At 41.5% G+C, this 27602-nt stretch overlaps 1 protein-coding gene across 5 annotated transcripts in view; it reads left to right on the top strand.

Annotated features, from left to right (window-relative positions):
- Positions 1-27602, top strand: part of NAALADL2 (N-acetylated alpha-linked acidic dipeptidase like 2) — a 691918-nt gene that overhangs the window by 136187 nt on the left and 528129 nt on the right. Inside the window, exon 3 of one of the 5 annotated variants that reach the window (XM_067536537.1) lies at positions 4844-4907. The exons of the other annotated variants lie outside the window; for them this stretch is intronic. The gene's annotated coding sequence lies outside the window, so the exon portion shown is untranslated. The remainder of the gene's footprint in view (positions 1-4843; positions 4908-27602) is intronic. 5 annotated transcript variants of the gene reach the window in all.

Raw genomic sequence — 27602 nt, 5'->3', positions numbered from 1 at the left:
TAAGTTTGTAGGGACAAAAGTAAAAAGGCCAAGGCACAAAATGAGATTAAATTAGCTAGAAACATAAAGGATAACAAGAAAACATTCTACAAATACATTAGAAGCAAGAGGAAGACCCAGGACAGGGTAGGCACATTACTCAATGGGGGAGGGAGGAACAATAACAGAAAATGTGGAAATGGCAGAAGTGCTAAGTGACTTTGTTTCAGTTTTCACTGAAAAGGTTAGTAGCGATTGGATGTCAAACATAGTGAATGCCAGTGAAAATGAGGGAGGATGTGAGGCTAAAACAGGAAAAGAACAAGTTAAAAATTACTTAGAAAAGTTAGATGTCTTCAAGTCACCAGGGCCTGATGAAATACATCCTAGAATACTCAAGGAGCTGACTGAGGATATATCTGAGCCATTAGCGATTATCTTCAAAAAGTCATGGGAGACTGGAGAAATTCCGGACTACTGAAAAAGGGCAAATATAGAGCCAAACTACAGAAAGGGAAATAACGATAACCTGGGGAATTACAGACCAGTCATCTGAACTATGCAGAAAGATAATGGAGCAAATAATTAAGCAGCCAGTTTACAAACACTTAGAAGATAATAAGGTGATAAGTAACAATCAGCATGGATTTGTCAAGAACAAATTGTGTCAAACCAACCTGATAGTTTTCTTTGACAGGGTAAGCCCTGGGGGAAGTGGTAGGTGTGGTATATCTTGACTTTCATAAGGCTTTTGATACTGGCTTGCATGACCTTCTCATAAACAAACTAGGGAAATAGAACCTAGATGGAGCTATTATAAGGTGGGTGCATAACTAGTTGGAAAACCATTCCCAGGGAGTAGGTATCAGTGGCTCACAGTCAAGTTGGAAGGGCTTATCAAGTGGGATCCTACAGGGATCCCTTCTAGGTCCGGTTCTGTTAAATATCTTCATCAATCATTTAGATAACAGCATAGAGAGTACACTGATAATTTGCAGACAATACCAAGTTTGGGGGGGTTGCAAGTGCTTTGGAGGATAGGATTAAAATTCAAAATGATCTGGACAAACTGGAGAAATGGTCTGAAATAAATAGGATGAAATTTAATAAAGACAAATGCAAAGTACTCTATTTCGGAAGGAACAATCAGTTGCACACATATAAAATGAGAAATGACGGCTTAGGAAGGAGTACTGTGCAGAGCACAGGAGTACTGTGCAGAAAAGGATCTGGGGGTCATAGTGGATCACAAGCTAAATATGAGTGAACAAAAAAAAAAGCAAACATCATTCTGGGATGTATTAGCAGGAGTGTTGTAAGCAAGATACAAGAAGTAATTCTTCTGTTCTACTCCACACTGATTAGGCCTCAGTTGGAGTATTGTGTCCAGTTCTGGGTGTCAGATTTCAGGAAAGATGTGGAAAAATTGGAGAAAGTCCAGAGGAGAGCAACAAAAGTGATTAAAGGTCTAGAAAACATGACCTGTGAGGGAAGATTGGAAAAAATTGGGTTTGTTTAGTCCAAAGAAGAGAAGATGTAGGGGGGACATATCAGTGTTCAAGTACATAAAAGGTGGTTACAAGGAGAAAGGATAAAAATGATTCTCCTTGACGTCTGAGGCTAGGGCAAGAAGCAATGGGTTAAATTGCAGCAAAAGCGTTTTAGGTTGGACATGAGAAAAAACTTCCTAACTGTCAGGGTAGTTAAGCACTGGAATAAATTGCCTAGGGAGGTTGTGGAATCTCCATCATTGGAGATTTTTAAGAGCAGGTTAGACAAATATCTGTCAGAGAATGTCTAGATAATGCTTGGTCCTGTCAGTATTGCAGGGACTGTACTAGATGACCTCTGAGGTTCCTGCTAGTCCTAAGATTCTATAAGCTTTGTTAGGCTCAAAGTGGGGCTGCAGTAAGTCTGATAAAGGAAATTAAATGTCCATAGCTCATTTTCTCAGTGCCAGACATTTTGGTAGAAGTTTCCTAAGCTGCCTAATAAATACCAGTTTTCTCGCCTCGCATATAGAAATTTTGTCAGCTCTCAGCTTTTCATCTTTGAATACATTCACTATTCTCTGTGTGGCAAATTGAGGTACGAAGTCTGCAAAGGCCAGACGTCTAATGGTGTCTCTAAATAATTTCAAGACAAGTGGTGTAAAGTCTTTAAATTACTGATAGGTTTAGATGAACTGACTGAGCTAAAATAAGAACTCAGTTCATCTAAACCTTTCTGTAAAATGGGCATAATTCTACTTGTGGTCCTTTAAATGTTTTAAGATCTATGGTTAAAAAGTGTTACTTCAATGCACAGTATGCATTATTATATCAGTTGCCATTGTGAGGAAACTATAGGAAAAAGCTGACTTTTTAAGGGGGATCTGTTTTGTTTCCCAACTGTTACCCGCAGAAATCTAGGGTACCCTGCCTATATCCTACCGAGGCTCAAAGTATGACCCAGTTAACCTGAGGTCTCGGGGTGTTAAGTATCTACCCTTACCCACAGGACTCAGGGAAAAACCTGATCAATTTAAGTACCCACCGTTACCCACGGGACTCGGGGTTGGACAATTCTGCAGGATCTTTTCCCAGTGAAAGAACCTTACAAAGCTGTCCTCTAAACATCTATTTATTAGCCCCACACATAGAATACATATGCCAAGCAAATCTGTTATGCTCACCACTGCCAATATACAAATAAACTTCACCCAATGGCTAGTCAGGATCCACTCGTCTGGGGTTGCCGGTGATGCCTCTGCATGTGACAGTCGGGCAGAAAGGTAAGAGTTCTCTTAGCTTGATGTTGAATTACAGTCCAGTGATGGTTTCCCAAAGAGCATTGTTTTTCATTTACATTATATAATAAAACTAGCTACCCCCTTTGACTTTACTAAACCTACCACATTATTCAGTACCCCCAGGTAATAAAATTTATCTAATCATGCAGTGTGCCTATGTTTTCTCCTCCTTGCTTAAGTCTTTTTTCCATTTTTTTTTCTTATGCCCAAATGGTAACTTATTTATCGTCGTCTTTGTTCGTGCAGATGGTCAGCATGAATTTGCTAGTCAGAGCTTATTTTAGCTATCTTACCCTTTGCTGGGTCTTTCTGGATCCTCCCAAACTTCCTAGCGCCTGGTTATCTCTACGATACAACTCTTTTTGTTATAACTCTTGTTAGGGGCATTCCTGAGCTGGGGCTGCTTTACCAGCAATGGAGCAGTTACCTTGATTTTAATGATGAAACCCTTGAGTTTTGCCCAAGGCTGGTTAAATATGGGGTGAGTTAAGCCCCAGGCCTACACATTATGGGGGTGAGTTAAGTCCTAGGCCTACACAGCCATGGTTAAGCAATTGAGCAGCAATGTTCTGCAGTAGTTTGAGGTTTCTATATGAACTTTGAGTGCATGACAATAGTCCTGCTGAGGGGTCACAAAGTTACATGTGATGTGGGGAGGTTCACTTGGGAGAAAAAATGGCTACATTCATCTAACGACACCCAAGGAAAAACCTCCATCTTCATTCAGTTTACTAACTTATTTCCCTATATAAGCAGCCCCTCTGTGTGCTCTTTTTGTCATGCCCTGTGGCGCCTCGGGACCAGATTTACTTTTTCATTTTACGGTATCACATTCACCTGCTGTTTTTTCTATAATTGGGTTTCTCAAGAAAGTATTCTGTTCTTGAGGGAAGTCTTTGAAAGATGAAGGTCTGTGGAAAGCATATGTGCAGTATTTAGCAGAATAGTGCGCCTCTATACAGAAAAAGGTGATATCCAGTCTTTTAATCTGCAGATCATTGGCATTGGTAAGAACACATTATGTATACCACAAAGTTTAATTTAAATTTCCTAGAGGCTAGATTTCTTGGTTATTTTTCCCTAGGGTTCTTGTTAGCCCATTTACTAATTCCTGCGTTAATGATAATAGTTTTTGGTGATCTCTCTGTCTTGGGGGATTATGGATCTATTGTGTCTGTAGGATAGCAGAACACTCTGTATTTACACATGTCAAATGGTTAGTGCCTTCCCCTCCCAAATCATGTTACTGTACGATAGTGTTATTGCTATAAATGAAGAAATCTGAATTTAATGTTTAAGGAAGGCCATACTATATTAAGGCTAAGATTTTCAAAACCAAGTGACTAAAAGATATATTCCTAAATCCATATTTAAGCACCTAAATAAAGTGACTAGATTTTCAGAACTGTTGACCACCTAGCAGATTCCATTGCTCAATGCTTTTGATAATCAGGTCACTTTCTTTAGATGCCTAAATATGGATTTAGGAGTATATCCTTTAGTTACCTGTTTTTGAAATTCTTGGCCCAGCCATTTCTAATGTGAATATATCACAAACTCTTCAGGGTTTGCCTTAGTCCTAGATTTTGTGAGCAGTAGCCGTTACCAGTGACTTGAATGTGCTATAATTGGCTTCTGGATGTGAAGCAAAATTGGCTTTTTTTTTTTTTTTTAATTAAAATTAGTGCTCTGTACAAACTACACTTTTGGAGTTATATAGTTTGAATTTACCAATAGGGAACCCAATGCACTCTCTCTCCATTGTGGCAAGAAAACTTTGATGCAATTAGTGGGAATTTCCTAGGAACAGTTTCAAGAATACAGCGTAGGTGCATTTTTTTTCTATTCACACAAAGAAATAAGACCCAGCATGAACTCACTTCATGTTTTCTTGCAGCAAACTATTTTTGCTGAATTCCCTATAATTATAGACAGAGGAGTAAAACAGAAAAGGGGACCCATCTAACAGGGAAGGGCTTTACAATATTTTCTTGTTTGTATATAGCACTTCTTGCTGTTTAAGATGCTAAAGGTATCTGAATTAGGACTCTCTTTCTTGTGCATATTTAAAAGGAGCAAACACCAAGGGGATGCTGGCATCTCAGAGAGACTCATCGAAGGACACTCATCTAAACAGGTTTCTTATATTTTGTCTTACTTTTGGATCATCATATCTGCCTGAAGATTGGCTAAAGCTTGTGAAGGCCTTATACTTGACAGCATTTCTCTGTTTGTCTCTCTGTAATGTAATAATGCTGTATCCAGTCAATTCTAAAATTTCAGGGATTGTTCTAGACTTCGATGGACGCACCCCAATTAATTCTGGGGACCATTTGAAAGCTGAAAGTGGGAAAACGGGGGGGCATATGAATCCCCTACCAGTTCTTTAGCACAGCTACAGCTTCAATCACCTTTGCAATTCTCTGTAGATCAAATTGGTTGATAGCATCCCTTAATGCCTTCCAACATAATAAAACCCCAGCTCATCTCTGCTCATCATCCCAATAGAGTTTAACATGTTGACATCCAGAATGACTTATCACCCAGACAGAAAGAAGAAGAATGGTGGGGGAGGGAATGGTGGAAAACGGGGGAAGAAGGGGAATAGGAGCATACACACATTCCCTGGTGTGGGGGGGATTGTGGGGAGCCTTTTTCTAAAGTGTGGTGGAAATGGGGAAAACAGAAGTCCTGGCAGGGGGAGATTGGGAGAACCTGGGATGGGGAAGGATGGGGGGGGGGGGGGGGCCCACAGTGCTCCTAGCAAGGAGGGGAGGCTAGGAATGGGGGCCAGACAGAACATCTGGCATGGGTGAGGGGGAAATGAGGGTTCACACAGAGCTACTTATCATCGGAGAATGTTACACTGGGTCCCCCAAAGCAGCTTGTCTCTTTACGGGCCCAGAGGCCTAGGACTAACCAATCTTGTTTGAATAGCCCTGCTTATGCCACATCTGTGCTGGGGTAGGACTTACAAAAGGAGGAAGTCCCGCATTTAAGGGCTTGTTGTGGAGGAGAGCATTTGAGCTGGGTTGTAGGTGGAAAGTCAAGCCACAGGAGTGGAGCTAACTCCTGTGATGGGCCCTTGAACAAGGTACCAGGCTCCAGACAGGCATTCCCACGGCCAATTTTCTGCAAGAGGAACAGGGAGCTGAAGAGGAACCCAAGAGTGGCGAGGGGTGCAAGCCCAGAGAAAAGGGTGAAAGATGCTTCAGTGGTGTATTGATTGTGGTTCTGAGTTCTACTGAGGGGCCCCACGGAGGGTATGGGGAAAAGGGTGCGCACAGAGCTGCTGGTATGTGGGGAGAATGTGGGATCCTGGTGTGGGAAGAGGGGGAACGGAGGGAACGTAAAACTGCTGGATGGGAGGCTGGGAGGAGTTGCAGAAAGTCTCTGAAAAAGAGTGAGATGGGAGAGTGACACGCCGGGAGCTTGCAAGGAGAATGGAGGGATGCATAGACTAGAGCCCCTGGTTATCTAATAAGTTTGGCCTACTGAAGCAATAAAGTATGCTGCACCCAGTGTCATTAGTGTAGTGGTTTTCAACCTTTTTTCATTTGCAGACCTCTTAAAAAATTTCAAATGGAGGTGCAGACTCCTTTGGAAGTCTTAGACATAGTCTGTGGACCCCCAGGGGTCCATAGACCACAGGTTGAATATCACTGTTGTATGGGAATGACAGCTTTTCGTGGACCACTTAAACGCTGTCTGTGGACCCCATTTTGAAAACCACTGAGTTAGTGTAATGGTCATAGTTAATGTGGCAGATGTATTGATGTTACTCCTAAATCTAGATCACTGTCACCCAACCTATTACTAGCAGAACTAGTCCTATATCTTAAAACACTTTTCCCCTCTTTGATGAAAATCCATAACAGCGTAAAGGTAAGCAGGTAGATGAAAGGATGTTGTGAAATATACTATCAGGCACAAACATGTTTCGTAAACTTGGAGAAATCTTACACACATGGATGCTTTCACACACGTTTTTTCTTGTATATCTAACAGTAGCAAATTATTTTCAGTCCCCTGGACATCTGACAGTAGGACCTTCCTTGCCTGCTCAGTCAAGGCAGAAGGTTATAGCAAAGTGTCTCTAGATTCTGCAAGGCCATCTTAAGTGTATATGGCTGTGTGAAAATTTCCAAGTGAAACCTGAAACCATATGAAATTTATATGGTTTCAGACCATCTGCAGAAGAACTTGAATTTATTAGCTTGCGGCACTCTTGATACCTATTTCCCAGAGTGAAAGAACCAATAGCAGTGGCAGAAACATGACTAAAGAAATCTTTCCAAGTCCTGCTGCTGCAGAACGGGGAAGGATAAGCCATCATTGAGGATTTAGAAGGGGATAACAGGATTAAACCTGTTTGGGTAGAGGTCACCAAGCCCCTCTCTTGTCTCCAGAGGATAACTTAAAGTAAGAGGTGTTAGGCATATACTCTGCACAGTGAATTACTCCAACAATGAAAGGGTTAATTATCTGAGTGTTAGATATGAGTTAATTACAACTCCACATACTTAAAACTTTTCAATTAGCTGTAAGTACCTGGGAAAAGGGAATTTGGTATATTGTAGTTACTCATGTCCAAACTTGCACCTGTGTCTAATTCCAGAGATGATGTGCTTCTGTTTTCACTTTTATTGCTTCTTGGAAGTCAGTCTCTCTTTCAATAAAAGTGAAATTCCTTAACAAAAGGCTTTAAATGACTGCTTTGTAATTCATCAGTTTACATTACAGAGGTGGGATCCTGAGCCTTTTGCAAGCCTAATTCACCAGATTTGCTGAACCTCCCGCAAACCAAAACAGGTGGGTTTTGCATGGCTTTGCTAGTAAGCTTGAAGAGTGTTCATACATCCCTTTGTATTGAAATGCTCTCATACCTAACTGTCCCAGGTGAATGGGGCAGATGTGTATCCTATCATCACCCTTGTTCAACCTATAAATCAATGACCTGCCACCATCCCAGTCACAAATTCCTCCAAGTAGATGACATCTGCTGCAGGCTGTAGGCTCTGACTTTTTCTGAGGAAGATCCTGTGTGACGATGCTACAAAGCTGACTGACTACTGCAAGACATGGCACCTTCAGCCTAGCACCAACAAGACAGTCTCTAGCACATACCATATCCACCATGCCAACGCTAAGATGGAATTAAACATCATAATGAATGGCCAGAGGCTGAAGCATGAAACATACCCAGTTTACTTAGGTATGACCCTCATCTGAATACTTACATACAAAAACAACCTGAGTGAGATGGCAGCAAAGGTCAAGACATGCAACAATCTTCTCAGCAAACTGGCAGGTTCTTCATGAGAAGCAGATGCTACAACCCTAAGAACCTCAGCCCTTGCCATCTCGTACTCAATAGCAGAGTACACTGCGCCAGTAGGGAGCCCGTCAGCACACGCCAAACTTGTTCATGTGCAACTCAACTCAACAATGTGCATCATCGCAGGAACTCTCCGACCGACTCCTCTTCCATGGCTTCCGGTTCTGAGCTACATTGTTCTCCTTTACATCAGGAGGGAGATTGCAGCTGGCAAACTGCTTGAAAAGGATCCAAGCTTGGCCTTGTTCAGTGACCTTTTTAGCCCACCAGCTACACGTCTTTCATCAGGACACCCCTTGGGGTCAAGGCTGCTATGCCAGGACATGACAGTGGAGTCCCTGTAGCATAAAAACTGGTGCTTAACATCAACCACCAATCAGTTCCTTGTCTCAGATCCCTCCTGCTCGCCCACCCAGCTTTGACCTGTCACGTTGTCTGTGAACCCTTCTTAACTGATTCTGGACTGGGCAAAGCCTCTGTGCAGCCAACCAGACCACTGGGGTCTTTAAGACCATTCAAGCTCCATCTATGGCACAGATCAAACAATGATACACGTTGCCAAGGACCACCCGCTAAAAAAATTGAGCAGTGGGCTCTGAGAGCTCCACTTGGCCACTAAGAACACTATTGCTTGGCTTGGCGAATATACAAACAGTAAATATGTAACTGCCCCACAGGTCAGCAGCAGGACCTCAAAGGACAAGACAATCATCTGCAGAACATTCCCTGACTGTGGGAATTCTGAAGCTAGTTCTTCCACTTCAAGAAAACTTTGCCACTGATGACCTGTAAGGCTTCCCAACCTGCTGTTTAGCTACCAACTTTCTCTTTTAATCTGTGCTGTCTCTGTGAATCACACATCCCAAAGAATGAATCTTCTTAGCTCAAATGTGAGAGAAGTACAGTACTCAAACTTGTTTAAACCTGGTATATAATTTGCAGCTTATATATGAAACCTTCAAGTGGAAGCAAGTTTTTTCTCAGTCGGTAGTTTTCAGTTATTGCTGGCTGTTCCTCGACTTTTGAACCATATTTTAAAATAGAACTGTCATGGCTGTTCGTTTTAATACTGTGTCAGAAAAGTCTTCTATTCTATATTGATTTTTAATATTTCAAACATTAAATGGATTATCACTGGCTGAGTGATAGATCTCAAAATGTAGTTGTCAATGGGGACTCCTCAACAGGATGGGATCAGTGAAGCGCTGAAGAGATCAAGTCTCAGCCCAATGCGGCTCAATATTTTTAGCAATGGTTTGGAGGAAAATAAAGTTATTATTGATAACATAGGAGACGATACACAGACTTGTGGATTGTAAAATAGTAATGAGGACAGATCAGATATGTAGCGTGTTCTGTATTGCTTGGTAAACTGGTCCTTAACACCAAAGACCTCTTGGTTCATTTTAAGGAGCGGGTGACTTTATTTGAGGGAGGTAAGGAGAAGGGAAATTAATATTTTAACTAGTGATATGTCGAAACTGAAACTGATTCCACTTTGGGTGGATGCGTGACTTGGCAGCTGTTCTCTTACTGCTATAGTCCCAGATCTGTACTGTTGACCTTGAAATTTTGGGTCTAATTTTGGAGTTGAACTTGTTGGCTCAGGCATGTCTCTAAACTTAATAAAAATACTTCATCTCAAGATAAAGGGAACATCATCTGGAAATTTTGTATCTACTGTTGTAAGAAGAGCTGGGTGAATACTGGATTTTTTTTTAGTTTGCGGACAATTCCAAAAAAACGTAAAAGTAGTTTCATGAATGAAAAATTTTAAAATGTTTAGGGAAATGAAAAGTTTAAAAAAAAAGTTGAGTAAATCAAAATATTTCATTTCAACTGAGACTGTTTTCAACTTTTATAGATTGTTTGTTGTTTAATAAAATCAATGGAAATTTTGAAACAAAAACCCATCACTGGAGGTTTCAAAAACAAACACCTACTGGGGATAGTCCGGGTTACTTAATTCTGACTCAGTGCAGAGAATGAAGTAGATGACTTCTTGAGGTCCCATCCAGCCCTACATTTCTAGATTGGATGAGTCATTTCAAACTGAAAAATCAATAATTTTTTTCAGGTTTGTTTGTTTTTTTATTTGCAATCAAATCAGTGAAGCAGATACAAATTTATTAAACATTTTGGGGTTGCAGAATCTGTGTTTTTCACCAAAAAAAGTTTTGTACAAAATTTTTTGCCAAGCTGTAGTTATAAGTAAAGCTTAAGATTACTATAACCGAGATGTGATAAAACAAAAACAGGTTTATTATGTTCAGTTTCCTTTGTTCTTTTGACAGCGCTTTGTGTACAATCACTTTCACTTCTCCCCCTAGTTAGTTTCCCTTGTTTGTGTTTCTCTCCTGTTTTCTCCCACAGATGTGGGAGAAAAACATTATATTAAAAATGTGATGGATTATCAAACTGTCACAGGGTGCGCCACTCACTGCTGTGTTGTTGCCTCCTCCTGGTCACTGTGAGTTAGCTCTCGGGGCTCACGCCCCCCCTCCATGGTTCGTATGCTGTCACTCCGACTCTCTCTATCTGGTCTGCAGCTCCTCTCGCTCCAGAACCCGCAGCATCTTGGCTGTCCCTCCAGGTGCAGCCTGTGGAGTGAATTGGCCTGGCTGGCCACCTATGCCCCTATCACCCCATCACACAAACCACAGATCAGGTATAGTGCCTGAAACTATTTAAAGTGATTTAAAAACAAATGACAGGAACCCCTCCACGAACGACTTTTGAAGTTGATAGTGTCCTTTTAAAATGTGTGGAAGTTGGTTGTTATTATTATTGTAGTGCCTGCAAGTCCCAGTCATGGACAAGGACCTGATTGTCTCAGGCACTGTACAAACCACAGAATAAAAAAGATGTTCCGTGCCTCAAGGAGTTGACAGCATAAATTTAAGACAAAAGACAGATGGTGCAGACTCAGAGATAGTGAAATACAAGGAAATATGATAGACAGTCATTTCAGCACGCCAGCAGCTATGCGTCAAATTGAGAAGGTATCCTTTAAAATGGGTGGTGCTGAATAGCAGTGTAACTAACTGGGAGTAATACTACAGATAATTCACACACACACACTTGGGAGCTAAGTGGTGAAAAAGCAGTAAGGCTACAGTTATTATCCAACTACTGAATGGAACATTACTACAGTATTAAGCTAATCATAGGGCTGTGTTTTAATGCAAATTTGAAATAAATTAATTTCAGGTAAATACATAATGGAAGAGACATAATCTGTGCAAATATATGTAAATGAATGATTATAGTGAATTAGGTGGTAATATTGCAGAGTGGACTTCTTATGTTTTCATTAAATAAAAAAGACCAAGAACCTGATTTACCAAGAAACCTCTCTTTTATTCAGTTTCAGTTGCTCTTGGTTGTAAACTGGTCCAAGATGATCAACTTCTCATTAATCATAATAATTAGAGGCAGATTTACTGAGCATTAGCGCAATTTTCAATCATGCTAATAGTTGTGCAATCCACTATTCATTAATATAAATGAGGTAAATTAAAACCATGACATTATAAAGGAGGCAGAAGCTGCAGGAACTTTCCTGGATCCTCACAAAACTCTGTTAATTTAATGGTGATGTGATGTTCCTCAGTAGCATTTTTTTTCCATTTTCTCCATTTTCAAGCACTGGTAGTTGTGCAGGTTGTCTAATGATCTTTAATTTAGGGACCTGCCAAGTTACCCCGGGTGGTACTGGCCTCTTATTATGTTTAATTTGAATGGAGGCTGATTGCTTCCCTGCTTGTAAAATGGGGATAATAATATCTACCTGCAAAGTGCTTTGAGATCTATGAACAAAAAGCCCAATCAATGAGATGATGATTATTATATTATTATTGCACTACAGGTGGACGTTGAGATCAGGAGTGATGACCTCTTCTGAAAGATTTCTCCTCCCTTCCCCCCTCCCCCCCCCTTGATTACAGGCCTGCAATGGGTACTTTGAAATCCTTCCTACTGATGCTCTTGGAGTTTAATAATAACACATTCACTGCAGTGATAAAAGTCCCAAGAACCTGGTGTGTCCTTCAGTTACCAGATCAGATTGCGGGGGGGGGGGGGAAGAGATGGACAAATCACCAACGTTCAACTTTATTAAGTTTGCTTTTTTTTTCCTGTGTAGTTTTTCAGCTGCACCAAACATAATTTTGCATTTAACATGTATAGTATTCAGGTTTGCTTTGTGCAGCATTTAGAAATGGCTGAGAAGCGGCCCTGAAGTGCTTATTTTATGCAGTTTTTGGAAATTAGTGACAACCATCTTTGGACTGTCAGATAAATTGCGCAGACCCTGTAGAGCTTCCCACTATGACAAGCAAAAATTGTTACTACAGAACAGTTAAACATCAGTACAATGCAGAAAACGCATGAAGTTCATACAGTGTATTGTAGGTTTAAGTTGGTCAATCTTCAAGCTATAAATGTTTCTAGGGAGAAATTTGCCAATCTGCTTGCTCTCATGCAGAAGGATGCTAACAGAGGCTAATTACAGTTGAAAATGGGTAATGATAAACAGTGATTTCCTATTCTGCTGTCCTAGGAGATAGTAATAGAATTTCCCTTATCAGGCATATACGAAAATCTGAAACTTCTGTTTCTCAGAATTACCACTGATGATTTAATGTTAAATATGATGGCCAGATTTCATGGTGTACAATGAGGGCCTATAGCGTGGGGGCAGCTCTGATATGGAAGGTCCCCAGGGAGCAACTGACATGCCCCAGTGAGGTCTTTAGCGCAAGGCTTCCATCCTTCCTCTGTCTTTTGGTGCTTTTCTTCCCAAGGGGCATAAGAAGGATCAATGCTTGCACTCACCTGATTTTGGAAGATGCTCTTGGCCTGGCTCTTGCCCAGACCTCTCTGTATCCCTCCTTTTCAGCACACCCATATGATAGCTATACACAATCTGTCCTTTAATGTACATCTCTTGGATTCCAAGCACAAGTCCTATCAGAAGATCTCACAGCTTATTATGCTTGAGGAAAGATGCTGGAATCTCAGAAATCATCATTTTGGTTAGCAGAGCTTCCAAAATGGCAGAAAAGTGGCTGTTGCGAAAGAGACCCCCTTGCACTGAATCAATGCTTACAGCAGCTTATAAATCATCATGCGACAAAAATATCATTAAGAGAAAGCTGATATGTGACACATTTATCAGCCACTGCAGTTATCCTACAGCAGCAGGCTGTAAAATAAGATCTACCTTCCAGTGGCATCTCCTCAGGGGAGATGGCATAGGCTGTGCCTTCCTTATTTTGGGTAGGAAACACTCTGATCTTTACTCACTGCTATAAATTCTTCCTGAGCGTGCCTTGATGTGTAACCTTTCTGTACTTTTTGGACTGTCTTGAAAGAAATACAATTGAAGCCAACCTATTTAGTGCATTCAGTTATTCAGCCGTGCGAGATCCAGTATGTCTTGCTTTGATTTTCTGTGTCTCTTCCCCCTCTCTAGCTTTGCAATAATTTGTTACCTGTTAGATGTACCATACAGTAGGCAAGAGTTTTTTTTACTTTATTTTTGTATTGGCAAGATTGCAATTACTGGCTAGATTGGTGGGGCCAGAAATCAAAATGCAGTCTTGCAAGTTCAATAGGTTATCAAAGCTCATCCACGGCTTATTCAGAAATCCTGCCAGGCTTCAGCTAGCTGTCATTTTAAAAATGACAAACGCCTTACAATCAATGAGGCAAATAGGCTTGCTGTGAGTGGGAAAAACTCCATTGACAATTTATTTTATTGAGCAGTGCACCTATCTCTGACAAATAGAACCGACCCTGCACTATCCACTCCCACCCCCCCCACCCCGTCCTCCTGAAAAATCAGAACTAATAATTCATTACTTGCATCATATCTGGAGCACCCCCACTCACTTTTTCTTTTTTGGGCTGTAAAGTATCCATCACGCTTTTGCTATTGTACAAAAAAAAAAAAAACATCCCCAAGCCCACTAAGTATCCTTTAAAGCCACAGAAAGTGGCAGTTTTTATCCGATATTATGCACTTGAATCACTTTGCCCTAAGTAGCTCATATATGTGGTTCAATCCTGCGCAATGCTGGAAACTATGGCTGTGATCCAGCAAAGCACTTAATCAAGTACTAAACCTTAAGCATGTAAGTGGTTATGTTTAAGTCGATGGGGCCACTTGCGTGCATATGTACTTCACTGGATGAAGATCAGAATGCTCAGGACCATGCAGGATGGATTTCATACACCGAACAGACACTCCTAATTAAAAACACACACATACTTGGTACTGTTTCAATCATCAGGTGCCAGACATGCACACATTAATCAGGACAGAACTGGCCTATATTTATTGGTTTTAATGAACAAGTGAAGGGTACATTTTTATTAGTATCTCTGCTGAAGGTTCCTTCTTTACATTATTGTTGAGATGCTTAAACAGAGTGTGAAAGAACTACAGGGTACACTAATTTTTTGGGATCATACACTTTTATACAACCTTGAAAACAGACTATTTTCTGGTTAAAATTAAAATCTAGTTGTAAAATTTTTACTCAGATATAAGCAAGTTCTTCATGATATTAACATTTGCATAGAGAAGAATGACATACATCAGACTACAGCTGTTAAATTGTAAACTATCCACATCAATATACAAATCCTAATTTATGTAGTGATTTGCTTTTATGACACTTTTGCCCCGGACTGTTTATATCACATTTTTGGTAAATATTGCTTTTGTATAGTTGCTCTAATCTACACCTGCCTCCGTTTTTAAAAGTGTTGCTTAGCCCCATGGCTATCATGGGGAAATAGCTGTGATTTAAGATGTCAACTTTGCCATTAACATCAAGTGACTGCATAACAACGATGAATCTTTTCTTTTATGAATGTGCTCTAACTAAGATCACAGTATTATTGGATGGAGATGAATGGATAGAAATTTGAGAAAGTGACATAGGTAACAGATGAGCTTCTGAGATAGCTGAACGAAGTTATCACCTTCACCTTTTTCTTACATTTGAAGTGGAAAGGAGTAAGCCCTGACAAAAGTATTTGGAGTTGTTCAAGGTGGGCTGTAAAATGAGGTGCAGCGTTCTTTTCTAAAACCACATGCAAACGAGGGCTGCTTGCTGCAGCCAGAATCGTTAATAGCACACTTACAGAAGTGAAGGTGCTTAATGCCTAATGTAAATCAAGAATTTGATCATGTGCATGTATGTGTATGCTAATTACTGACGTCATTGGGTGCGGTGTGCAGATAAACAGGACCACTTTTGCACACCGCTGTTGCAAATTTGGTCCTGCATAGGTTAGCTGTCTCAACATTTTTAATGTTATACATTTAACAAGTAAATCCCCAAACAAGTACACTCTTTTTCTCCTTCTAGCACTCCAAATCCACTTGTGCTTGAAAGAGCTGATTATATCAGATTGACCTCACCACACATTAAGTAGTGAGGGACGTTGTCTGGCTTGTCAGAAAAGATGTGTAGCCCCTTTAAATGGCATGAGAGCCAGAGAGTGTCTTGCTGTGGCTGTTTCATACCAATGTCAGCATGGGGTCACTAATCCGTCTGCCCCCCATATGACCAAAAAGGGGGTGGGGTGGCTGTTTATGTCCATGTTGGTGAAGGAAAAGCCCTTTTTTACCTGCACCCACCCTCCCACCCATGGAAATAGTTAAATACCAGGTTTTGTATGATCCACTGCGGGCATTGTACTAGTTGCTTCTTTCTCAAGGGGCTGGGAAGGAATTTTTTCCCCTCACCACTGGATTGGCCCAGGTAAGGTGGATGAGGGTTTGCCTTCCTCACAATGGGTTGGGGGTTTAGTTTGGGCAAAAATGGCATGGGGGTTAGGCTGTGATGTTGCAACTCATTATGGGGCTGATGTCCAGGGCAAGTATCCTGTAGGGAAGGAATATGGTGATCAGATAACATGGATTGGTAAAGGATTTACAGGAAGTATTCTTTAAAGGAGCAGAAATGGGGGGTTGAGGCTCCTATGACTAGGGAGTCAACCCCCTGCTCCTTTATAGCCCCCCTTAAATCCTCACCCTTAGGGGAAGTCTCAGCAGCAGATTGGTTGCAGACCAGGGTGGCTAAAGGGGAAGGGCTTACAACAGCTCCCCCCAGGTATATGTAAATGATTATGGAATTACCTGCACTGTACAATGTTATCTCCTGGGTGCTACCAGACATTTAGGAATAAAGATGTGGCCCAATCAAACCAAAACCAGTGTCTCCTGTTCTTCTTCTGGAATAGCCAGGCAGTGACTCTTTGGGGAATCTTTTCTTAGTCTCAACTAGAAGTTCCATATCAAATTTAACAATACCAAACAAGATTTTTCTAACTAGGATGAGCAGATGTCCCGATTTTATAGGGACAGTCCTGATATTCGGGCTTTGTCTTATATAGGTGCCTATATACTCCCTACCCCTGTCCTGATTTTTCACACTTTCTATCTGGTCACCCTGTTTCTAACTTGGAAGCTCAGCCTGATATCTGAAAATCATGCAGTGCTGGTGGTGGTCTCATGGAGAAATGGCTTGGTATTCTGTTGTAATGAATTCAAAACTTGTAGGTAAGGTGCTGGAAACAGGCAGGCAACTTGCAATCTCTCTGGCTTTCTAACTCTTAGGGTTGACTAACATGAACAGCAATGCTTAGTGTCAGCACATGGGGTCTTCCTAAAGCCTGTCCTAAAATCTGCTGCCATGGAATGGTTTACACAATGGGCTGCAATGAGCTGTTTTCAGATTTCCTTGTGAACTATCATGCTTCTGCAGTAAGAACTTCGATTTTCTCCAGGCCTCCTCAGTCTTGCCACAGTGACTCTGCAGTGCTGATAGAAATAACAGCTTCTTGTTGCACAGTAGAGATGAACTAAGCAGATTAGAAGAGAGGCAAGGGGAACATCGGTATGGAGAAAGGAGGATAGACACTCTAGGTCCATGTGTAGAGAGCTAGCACAAACTCTGTGCAGCACTTTGTCCCACTGAACACGCTCAAAATAGAATTTAAGTAGTGTATAGTCCTTGTGCTGGCCCTCTACACTGGGGATGAATTCCACTCTTTCTGACCAAAATTGCTGTCATCCAGTTGTTCTTTTAAAGGAGTACCTTTCTCCCAGGGATTAAATTCATTACTTCTGCAGTGGAGCCCAGGGATAGAAGCAAATTCCCTCTTGGTGCAATCAGATCTATTATTAACCCAAAAAGTGCAGTATATTATTCCCCTAAAATGCAGTTGGGTTTATATCTGCTTTTCCAAATATTTTGTCACCATAATCAGTGTTTTCACAGTTGCCCTCTAAATTCTAATTTTAGGGTGACTGTTTATATCTTATCCTTTGCAGAGAATAAATGTCATTGAATTAAATGTCATTCTGAGCATTCATTGCCTCTAAGAGTCCATTTGAGTTGAAACACCTAGACTTGTTAACTGGGTTGCTCAATAATAATAATTTGCCTCAAATAATAATTTGACTGGGTGCCTTGGGGCCCCCGTCATAGATCAGTGCCCCATTGATGGTCCAGTGTTTAATGTATTAGTTTAGAATTTGGGAGACCCAGGTTCAATTCCTTAGTCTGCCATGGACTGCCTGTATGATCCTGAGCAAGTCACTTTCTGAGCCTCATCTGCAAATTTGATACAATAATACTTCTCTACCTCACAGGAGAGTTGTGAGAATCAAACCTTAGATTGGGAAGTGCTTTGAGATCTGCTGAAAAGCACTATATAAGAGGTAGGTATCATTACTGTGGTCGGCACTGAATAAAACACATAACAAATGTTTGATCCCTGCCTTGATGAGATTATAATCCCAAAATAAGAGAATAATTGATAGTTTGACATCAAATCCTACACAGAAGAATAGCTATTTTGATCATCACCTACCATACTCAACTCCAGTATTAAACTTATTCACAAAGAAGCAAAACATTTCATCAAGACAATAAAACATTGCAAATAAATCATTTGCATCTGAGCACTGGAACACTGTCATGCAAGATGACTGCAGACTTTGCCCCCCAATCTTTGTTGAGTATTTAATAAAGAAATGAGATAATGAAGGATACAAAATTCAACTGTGGCAATGTACATAGTGGTAGTGATTAATGAGAAACACAAATGCCTATTTGACGGGTGCAGTGCGGTTTATACCAAGCTATACCAATGCTTTAGCATTCAAACCTGTGTCAGTGAGCTTATTTAACAAGATATTATGATATATGAAGTTGAAGGCTTTTGAGTAGTAAAAATTACTCGTCAATTTATCTTTGTATGTGGCACTTTATATATCATTCACAACTTTTAATTATATTGTCATAGTTGAGGGACTCAAGCAAAAGCCAGGCAGGTATTCACTGAATCTCTTATTAAGTAAAAACATATCATTTGCTGATGGGGGGTGGGGTGGGGAAGGAACTGCAAGATTTGTATAAAATTCCGTTCAAATGAATTGTTTCATACAAAGGAACAAGATTAGCTCCCTTTCATGATACAGTCATAGTCAAAGGCATTTGCTAGCTGGGAACACAGACTGCTCTTATCGGACATATAAAGGCCTTCTCTACTGTTATCCAGTTAAAAAGAGAAAGAGGTGTCTCCTATTAATGAACTCTGAAGGGTAAGTTTTTTGGTGTTTCCAGATGTCAAAGACAAATGGACTCTCTTAAAACTGAATCCATCCCTAAAGGATATAAATCAGCTGCAGAATGCTAGATGAACTATGTTTTGTGTGGAACAACTGAACAAAGAAATTCATAATTAGGGCCATCACATGTTACTTGGACAGTTCGTTCAGTGCCCACATCTAGAATAAGGAGTGGTGGCCATGGAGCAGGAGTTTCTTGTTTCCATCTCTGAGACAATGAGAGACTGAGAGTAGCTGGTCATCCTCCAGAAGACTTTCACTGTATGGGACGAGTGTGCTCTCCATACCAAAGTCCACCAGAGTTGTAAGAAGGGGGAACTTTCAGAGCCTTAGAATTCAGCCTGGTTGATTGATGTCAACAGACTCCCATTGATTTCAGTGGACATTGGGTTGGTCCCAGTAGTAAAAGTGAATATCAAGGGATTAACTGATACTATGGTGGGAGCAGGGTCAGATTAACACGGGGGCATTGGGGGGCTGAAGCCAGGGGCCTTGGATGTTTAGGCAAACCCAAAAATATGTCATTTACTACATTGTTCTTCAATGGGTGGCTGAGGGCCAGATCCATCCACAAAGGGTTTGGCCCCCTGGAGTCAGCTTTTCCCTCCTGCCTCCTGGGAAGTTGCAAGCAATCAGAGCTGCTCAGGAAGCAGCAGAGCTCTCTGTCCCTCCCCTCAGGAGACTAGCCTTTTGTCACAGAAGGGAAGGGGGAAGAAGTGAAGGAGCTGCCCCACTTACAGGAGGGGAGAAGGGAGCAGGAAAAGCCCTAAAGCTTAAAAAGACTTTTCTTCCTCTCTGCCCATCCATGTAACACCCTTCCTGTGAAAGGCATGGGGGATGAAGAACCCATAGACCTCCCCCCGAGGGAAGACCCTGCTGCAGCTTGCTCCTCCCCCTCCCCCAGCCCGAGAGAGGGGCTGAAGAATCCCACTAGGAGCAGAGATGAGGCTGGAGGAGGGCACAACTGATGGGGATGGAGAGCTGGGCAGATGGGGGGGACTAGAGAAATGGGGGGATGGGGAGTAGAACTGATGGAGGGGCTGGGCAGATGAGGGGTAGGGGCAGATCTGAGGGAAAGTGGAAGGGCTAAATTGACAGTGTAGTTAATTTGCCGTGTATTTAATGTAGAAACTTTTCATTTACATTTAAACACATTGGAGCTAGGCTGTGTTGATACACTTCAACTTAACAGTAGTACACTTTTAATCAGGCACTTAATCAGATACTTATGCAACATTAAGCGATCTGTAATTGACACGCTTTCATTAGTTAACTCCACTGCGTACTGCAAAGTACTTTTGGGGGTTGAAGGGGGGATGGTGGCATGAGTGAGTGTCAAAATTTCAGGCAAAAGAAAGGGAATTAAGATGTCTGATCATTTCTCATGAGTTTAGCTTCTAATTTTAATTTCATAGTTTTAATACATTTAATATTAATAACATGCTGTTTTAATAGCATTGCAGTGTATTTGTATAACTGCAAAATTTTGTTGGAATGTTGCCTCTGGGCGTACTTAACCTTTTATTTTGAGATGAATAAATACACTCTTGAAAGGCTGAGACTTCTGAATGGTAACAGTCTCACAAAGGGCAAACACCTGAAGAGTCTTTTGGCCCTAGAGCATACCCTTTGGGCCACCAAGATTAACAATTTTTCAAGGTGTAGTAGTTGGACAGGGCACTTAATGTGTGTGATGATGATAAATAATATGCTTATAATGAGCAAAAAGACTATTTAAAATACCGAATACATTCATCTTATCTAAACTATACTTGTTGAATCATGCCACTGTTCTCATTTGTTGCAGGCCTTTCATATCTGCTTCACTCAGATGACTGCCCTGTGCATGGGTTTCCTTTTAAACTACATATTTTCACTGGGGCTGTGATTTCAGTACAAAGATTGATGGGCCTATTGCCTGGTGTCCTGGATATCAGCGAATGAGGTCAGCAGAGGGGAAGACAACCTTATGTGGTACACATACTAAATTTCAGGATATCAGGATACAGATACAAATATGTAGGGGGCAGTGATGGAGTCAAATGCTGTTTGTTGCTTTTCAGTTGTGTGAAGCAGTGTGTTTTTCTTGCCAAGTTTGCCATCCTCCAAGTACCTGATGTAGTAGTCCTTCAGATGTCTGACAAGGTGCACTTACCTATTGGATTTGTGCATATTGGGCTAAAAACTTATTGGAACAGTGCATGCACGTGTAAAAATGACCAGCTGCAGAAATTCAGGGTAGACTTTGGGGATTCTAATGGTGATGACTTACAAAACATTATGAGGCTACTACTGTGGAAGCTGGGGTGAGTGCAAGGATAGTAGAAGGTGGAGCTGCTTTGAGTCCTTTCCCCTTTATTCCCTTACCTTGGGATAGGGTAAATCTGACCCGGAACTTTATCTGCAACATGAGTATCAAACTTGTCTCATGCATACAGACTAGTGAGTGATAAGCAAAAGCCTTGTAACAATCTTTTCCATACAGAATATTAAATCTCGGAGGCATACAAGAACTTTGCCCGCCTGCCCATGAGGTTTCTACAAAATGGACAGTGATTTAAAATATTAAAACACCAACTCTCGAGATTAATGCCTTTTTAGCAAGGCCACAATGCTCAATTATCCTTACATTAGAAAGATGAGTGTAAGAATGTACTTCTCATTGAAAATTACCAGAATATAAATGGTACTTCAAATACTGATAAACATTTACAGTGTATACCAGTATGAATTGTGAGTGTTGCCATAAATCTTGAAAAGAGATATCTCCATATATTAAAATACATGATAAATCATCTTTACAAGCGATACTTGAGGAAAAACTTTACCATTCCTTTCTTTTCGTAATATGAAATAATAGTTTCTTCTTCTAGTGACGGTCCCTATTGTAATTCACTGAGGGTTTACAAACGCGCCAGGCACTCGGAGCTGGAGATTTTGAAAGTAGTAGTGTCCATTGGTCCACGCATGTTTTCTTGGCTTGCCTCCTGATTTCATGCAAGGTGATAAAGGATGTAGTGGACTGACCGCATCTCCAGTTCCTTCATCCCAGCGTGGGCTCCCAGCATGGGCTCTGATGAGTAACCAATGCAGACAGTCTGTGGTCTTCCATTGTTGCATTGAAGTTAGCATTTTGAGTCATTGATCTTGAGTCACCACATCAAGGACCACTTTTGTTGAAATTAACATTCTACTTCCTATGCATGCACAAGTAATCCAGTTACAGTGATATGCATAATACAGTTGCTGACTATTCATTACAATAGAAATAGATAATTGAAAGCAATATAGGTAACATTCATTTGGTTTTCAGGAAGTTCACACATCAAGCAAATTCTCATCTTAATGCAAACAAAAACAGTCATAGGGTCCATATATTCCCCATCTCGATGACTGGCTCCTAGCAGTGTGATCCAGAGATGAAACATGGATCTCAACCTCCATATTGCTCAGACTCCTTTTCTCCCTAGGAGTCAGCATCAATGCTGAAAAATCAAATTTGGATCCCACAAAGTCCCTAGACTGCATGAGGCCTCTATCAATTCAGTCACAGCACAAGCTTACCTACCAAGGGACAGATTCCAGACTCTGCAAGAACTCATAGCCATAGTAGTCAATAGTCCCTATGTCCCAGCCAGGACTTGCCTATCCCCTTGGGTCACATGGTCTCATGCATATACGTCACTGTCTTCACTCCACTCCAGCTTCACTCTCTCCAGATATGGCTCCAGAGAGTTTACTCCTGCATGCTCCATGCCATAGACTTTATGTTGACACTTCCTCCCAAGAGATTCTCTTCCCTCCAGTGGTGAATGGATCCACGACAGGTCTGAGTGGGAGTCCCCTTTCTCCCATCTTCCCAGGAGAGGACCATCACTGACACATCCCTTCAAGGTGGGGAACACCCATGGGATGCAGTATGATGCAGAGAGCATGGATCTTCAGGAATCCAGTATGCACATCAACATTTTAGAATTCCGGGCTGTACAGAAGGCATGCCAAATATTTCTCCCATCCATTCGCTCCCATCATGATCTTATTTTGTCAGATGCCACAACCACTGTTTATTAGATCAACAAATGAGGACATGATGTCACCTGCTCTGTGTGGAGGCAGTCTATCTATGGAATTGGTATATCGCCCACAAGATTCTGTTGTCTGCAGCCTATCTTCCAGGGACTCAGAATGTGATTGCAGACTCCCTAAGCAGAAGATTCATCACCGATCATGAGTGGGAACTTCACAACACTATAGTGAATGACATCTTCAACCAATGGGGGACACTGACCAGGGACCTCTTCTCCCCCCGCACCAACAACAAAGGCAGCACGTACTGCTCCAGAGGGTGTACTGGTCTCTACACTCAGAATGATGCTCTTATACTCTGCTGCTTGGACCAGATAAACTATGCCTTCCTCCCACCTCCACTCCTGCCATGAATACTCCACAAGACCAGGTGGGAGAGAATAATGGTCATCCTGATCACCCATCCCAGACAGTTCTGATTCCCTAACCTTCTCTGCATGTCAGCCCATCCCCCACTTCTCATTCCCCACCTTTCCTGAGCTACTAGTGCAAGACAATGGCAGGATCAGACACCCTGATCCATAGACACTTCGCCTCAGAATGTGGTATTTGATGGGCATCTTTTCTAGAATGAACGTGTTCATCAGAAGTGCAAAACATCCTCTCAAGCAGGAGGAAGGAGTCTACCAGGTACTTCTTCCATGCCAAATGGAAACGCTTTGCCTCCTGGGCCCAACAGAAAGGACTTTCCCCAGAAGAGGTGAAGATTTCCCTTCTTTTAGATTACTTCCTGTCCTTGAAAGCATTGGGTCTTGCCCTCAACATTCTCAAGGTCCACCTGGTGGCATTTAGCACCTTCTACACCCTGTGGAAGGACACTCCATATTTACACATCCATCAACTGCTAGGTTTTGGAAAAGCTTCATCAGAACCTTCCCACCTGTAAACCTATTGCTCCTCAGTGGGATCTCCAACTAGTTCTATTGATGCTAATGAAACACCCTTTTGAACCACTGGCTGAGTGTTCTATGCCTCTCCTTACCAGGAAAGTCACCTTCCTTGTGGATATCGCTTCAGTGACAAGGGTAGGTGAACTTGAGGTAATGATGGTGTGCCCTTTATTCACCATTTTCTATAAGGATGAAGTCTTCCTGCACCTACATCCCAAGTTTCTGCCAGTTTCACCTCAACCAACCCATCCACTTACTGCTTTCTTCATGAAGCCTCACGTCTCGGAAGAGGAACGATTACTTCACTCCCTTGATGTCCTCCAGGCATTGGCCTTCTACCTACAGAGGATAAGACCAAACAGGAAATCCCCTAGGTTGTGTATTGCAATAGCTGGGAGAGTTAAGGGACAGGTAATCGCCACACAGAGAATCTTCAAGTGGATTTTGGAAGGCATTACACTGAGCTATCAGTTGCTGGGACTGCCTCCACCCCCTGAGGTGAGGGCCCATTTCACCAGGGCCCAGGCATCAATCACGGCCACCATCCACGATATCCCGCTTCGGGACATATGTGGAGCTGCTACATGGAGTTCAGTACATACCTTCACTATGCATTATGCTTTGGTGCAGGACTCTGCGACAGATGCCTCATTCGGCACAGCTGTCCTCCACTCAGCCACTCCATCCTCATCCTCGCACCCTCCTCTGACTTAAGTACTGCTTGTTAATCACCCTCAGTGGAATACAGATAAGGACCATCACTCGAAGAAGAGGACTTGTAACTGGAGGTTCTTTGAGATGTGTGGTCCCTATCTGTAGTCCACTTCTTGCCATTCTTCCTCTCTGCTTCGGATTGCCTTGTATTCGTGGTGGAGAAGGAACAGGAGATGCGATCGGTCTACCCTTCCCCCCCTTTATTACCTTGGATGAAACCATGAGGTGAGCCAAGGGCACATGTGTGGACCAACATACACTATAACTTTCAAAATCTCCGGCTCTGGACACATGCTTCGTATGTGTAAACACTTCAGTGGAATACAGATAGGCACCACACATCTTGAAGAACCTCCAGTTACAGGTAGGTAACCTCTTCAGAGTGCCTCCGGCTAGCAAAGCCATATGTGAACATGACATAGGCAGTTCCCACAGACCCACCTTATGCCTGGAAACTGCATAAATCCTATTCAGCAGTGACCTAAGGTATCTGCTTATATGGGGAATCTAATGTATTCCTTAGATAAACTTACTATAATTGATTGAATTATCTGGTACTTTTCAGAGATGGGAGATTTGTATAATGGCATTAGGAACCAAACCAAACCAGAATTATTAAAAAGCGCCACCTTCCTATTCAAGGACAAGCAAGCTTTGTACATTTAGATGAACTGGATGCATGCAAATATGTATGAAGCCAGTAGATTAAGCAACATGAATAGGCAGTTCTAGCTAGATCTGGGTGAACATTTTTGGAAAAATAGTTTATTTACCAAAAAAAAAAAAAAAATGTAGTTTCAATCTACCCAAATCTATTTGTGAATTTGACATAACAGTAGTGATGGGGGTGGTGTTCCTCATTTACTTTATAAGTTTCAGCCCCGTGGTTAGGGCACTCACCTGGGACATGGGGATTCAGTTTGCCCCCTGCCTGATGTTGAGAAGAGAATTGAACTGGGTCTCCTACATTATAGGCTACAATGGGTAGTCTGAGGTGACTCTTTTCTGTTGAATGGTCAGGGACATAACCTCATGCTCTAGGTGTCTCTAGACCTCTGACTGCCAGATGCTGGGATTGGATGACAGGGGATGGATCACAGTTCTGTTCATTCCATCTGTTCCCTCCCACTGTTGGAAGACAGGATGCTGGGCTAGATGGAACATTGGTATGACCCAGTATGGCCATTCGTAGGTTATGTTATAAACCTGTTCCATGCTGTATAAAATACTTGAATAATCATTGGGCCATAGACAGAGAGTGAGAATGGCTATCACCTGGTGGTTAGGGCTCTCACCTGGGCAGTAGGAGATCCAGTTCAAGTCGCTGCTCCAGTGACTTTTCAATTTTTTTAAAATAGTGGAACAGTTTCAACAGGAGAGACTGCGAGAGGAGAGACTTACACCAAAATAGCCCATAGCCCAGTGGGTTGGGTGCACTTCTCTAGTGGGAGAGACCCAAGTTTGAATCTGTTTTCCACTTGAGGCCACACCAATTAAATGTCCAGGTCCTTTTTGTGGATTTCAGCTGAATCAAATTTTTCTGCTTCTTCCACCAAATTAAAAATATATGAATGTAGCTGAGCAGTATAAAACAATAGTTTTGACTCTAATTATCCCAAATAGCTTCTTAGCTAAAACGGACTCATTCCACATTTTTTAGTACGTAGAACCTCAGAGTTACAAACACCAGAGTTACAAACCAACCGGTCAACCACATCCCTCATTTGGAACCAGAAGTACATAATCAAGCAGCAGCAGAGACACACACACGAAAAAAAAGCAAATACCAATACAGTACTGTGTTAAATGTAAACGTTTAAAAAATAAAAGGAAAGCATTTTTCTTCTGCATAGTAAAGATTCAAAGCTGCATTAAGTCAATGTTCAGATGTAAACTTTTGGAAGAACAACCATAACACTTTTGTCCAGAGTTATGAACATTTCAGAGTTATGAAAATCCTCCACTCCCACAGTGTTCGTAATTCTGAGGTTCTGCTCTAACGCACGTGTATAATCTAAGTAAATACATACTTTACCATCCTGGAACAAGTTCACTTGATATGCTGCTATATTTCCAATCCATATAATAAAAGGACAAGTTGCTACAAATTGCTATTACAGTATGTTGCGCAGATACAGATGAGAGAATTTTCCTCCTCTTATGGGGTCTCCTGACTGAGAGCACTTGTGAGAGCTGTACACAAGACAAATTTAATAACAAGCATTTCCTGGGAAAAAACAAAGAAGGATCAGAATGTTTGATTTGAGCTTATTCTCCATCCCAGCCTCCTAGGAAAACAATTTTGTTGTCCTGTATCAAGCCACAGTTGAAATGAGTATGGGTGCGTAAGTGGGAGCATCCTTGGTATATAAGAAAAGGAGCCGAGGTTGTAGTATTTCTGTAAGGACTCCATTACTTTAGAATTCCTTCCTTACCTTGGTTGGAAATAAGCCAAATCTGTTGACCTTTAGGGCAAAGCCCATCTATTTTGGCAGGCAGTTGGTGGAAATTGCATTTTGGATAGATCCAAGTAGAAGTGTGGGCTTTTTCACTGGGATTTGGAGTTTGCAGCAGGGAGCAGCTAGTTTTGTACAGAGAAAGGATGTTGGAGTTTTTACTGCTGTTTCTGTTTTTGGTTGATTATATTTTTAATGATCTGGCAAAGAGTCTATAGCTTGCGATAGATGTCCTTTATACATCTGTTGAAATTTAAAAAAACCAAACAATTAAAATAAGATTACTGGATGATATTGTTGACATGGAATTGTCTAGTTTGAACACAGAAAATGGCTCTGAGTGGTTGAGTTTTTCTGTATTTGATTGAGACATCATAGCATCAGTAAATGGTATTTTTTGTAAAAGAAGGAAGTGGACACCAACCATGTGTACTAATGGTTGGCATAGTAATATGACTGTTGAAATAGAAAAAAACATTTTACTGGGCATGAAACCAGAAGCAACAATTCACCTAACAGTTCATCTTTCCGTGGAATTGATTGTGATATTAGTAAGATTCATTTCACTTTGGCTTCTTTTTTGGGGTATTTTAGTCTAGATGCTTCTTGATGAGTCTTGGATTAAGGTGATGGGTGGTTTACAATAATAATCAATTCCACATGTTTTGGTGTGAATACCTGTGCTATCCAAGCA

Source organism: Emydura macquarii, unplaced genomic scaffold (assembly GCF_026122565.2).
Source record: "Emydura macquarii macquarii isolate MOO-44397 ecotype Brisbane River unplaced genomic scaffold, CSIRO-AGI_Emac_v2 contig_3603, whole genome shotgun sequence".
Taxonomy (NCBI): domain Eukaryota; kingdom Metazoa; phylum Chordata; order Testudines; family Chelidae; genus Emydura; species Emydura macquarii.
The sequence above is the reverse complement of the archived record's forward strand: the minus strand, read 5'-3'. Positions and strand labels throughout refer to the sequence as shown.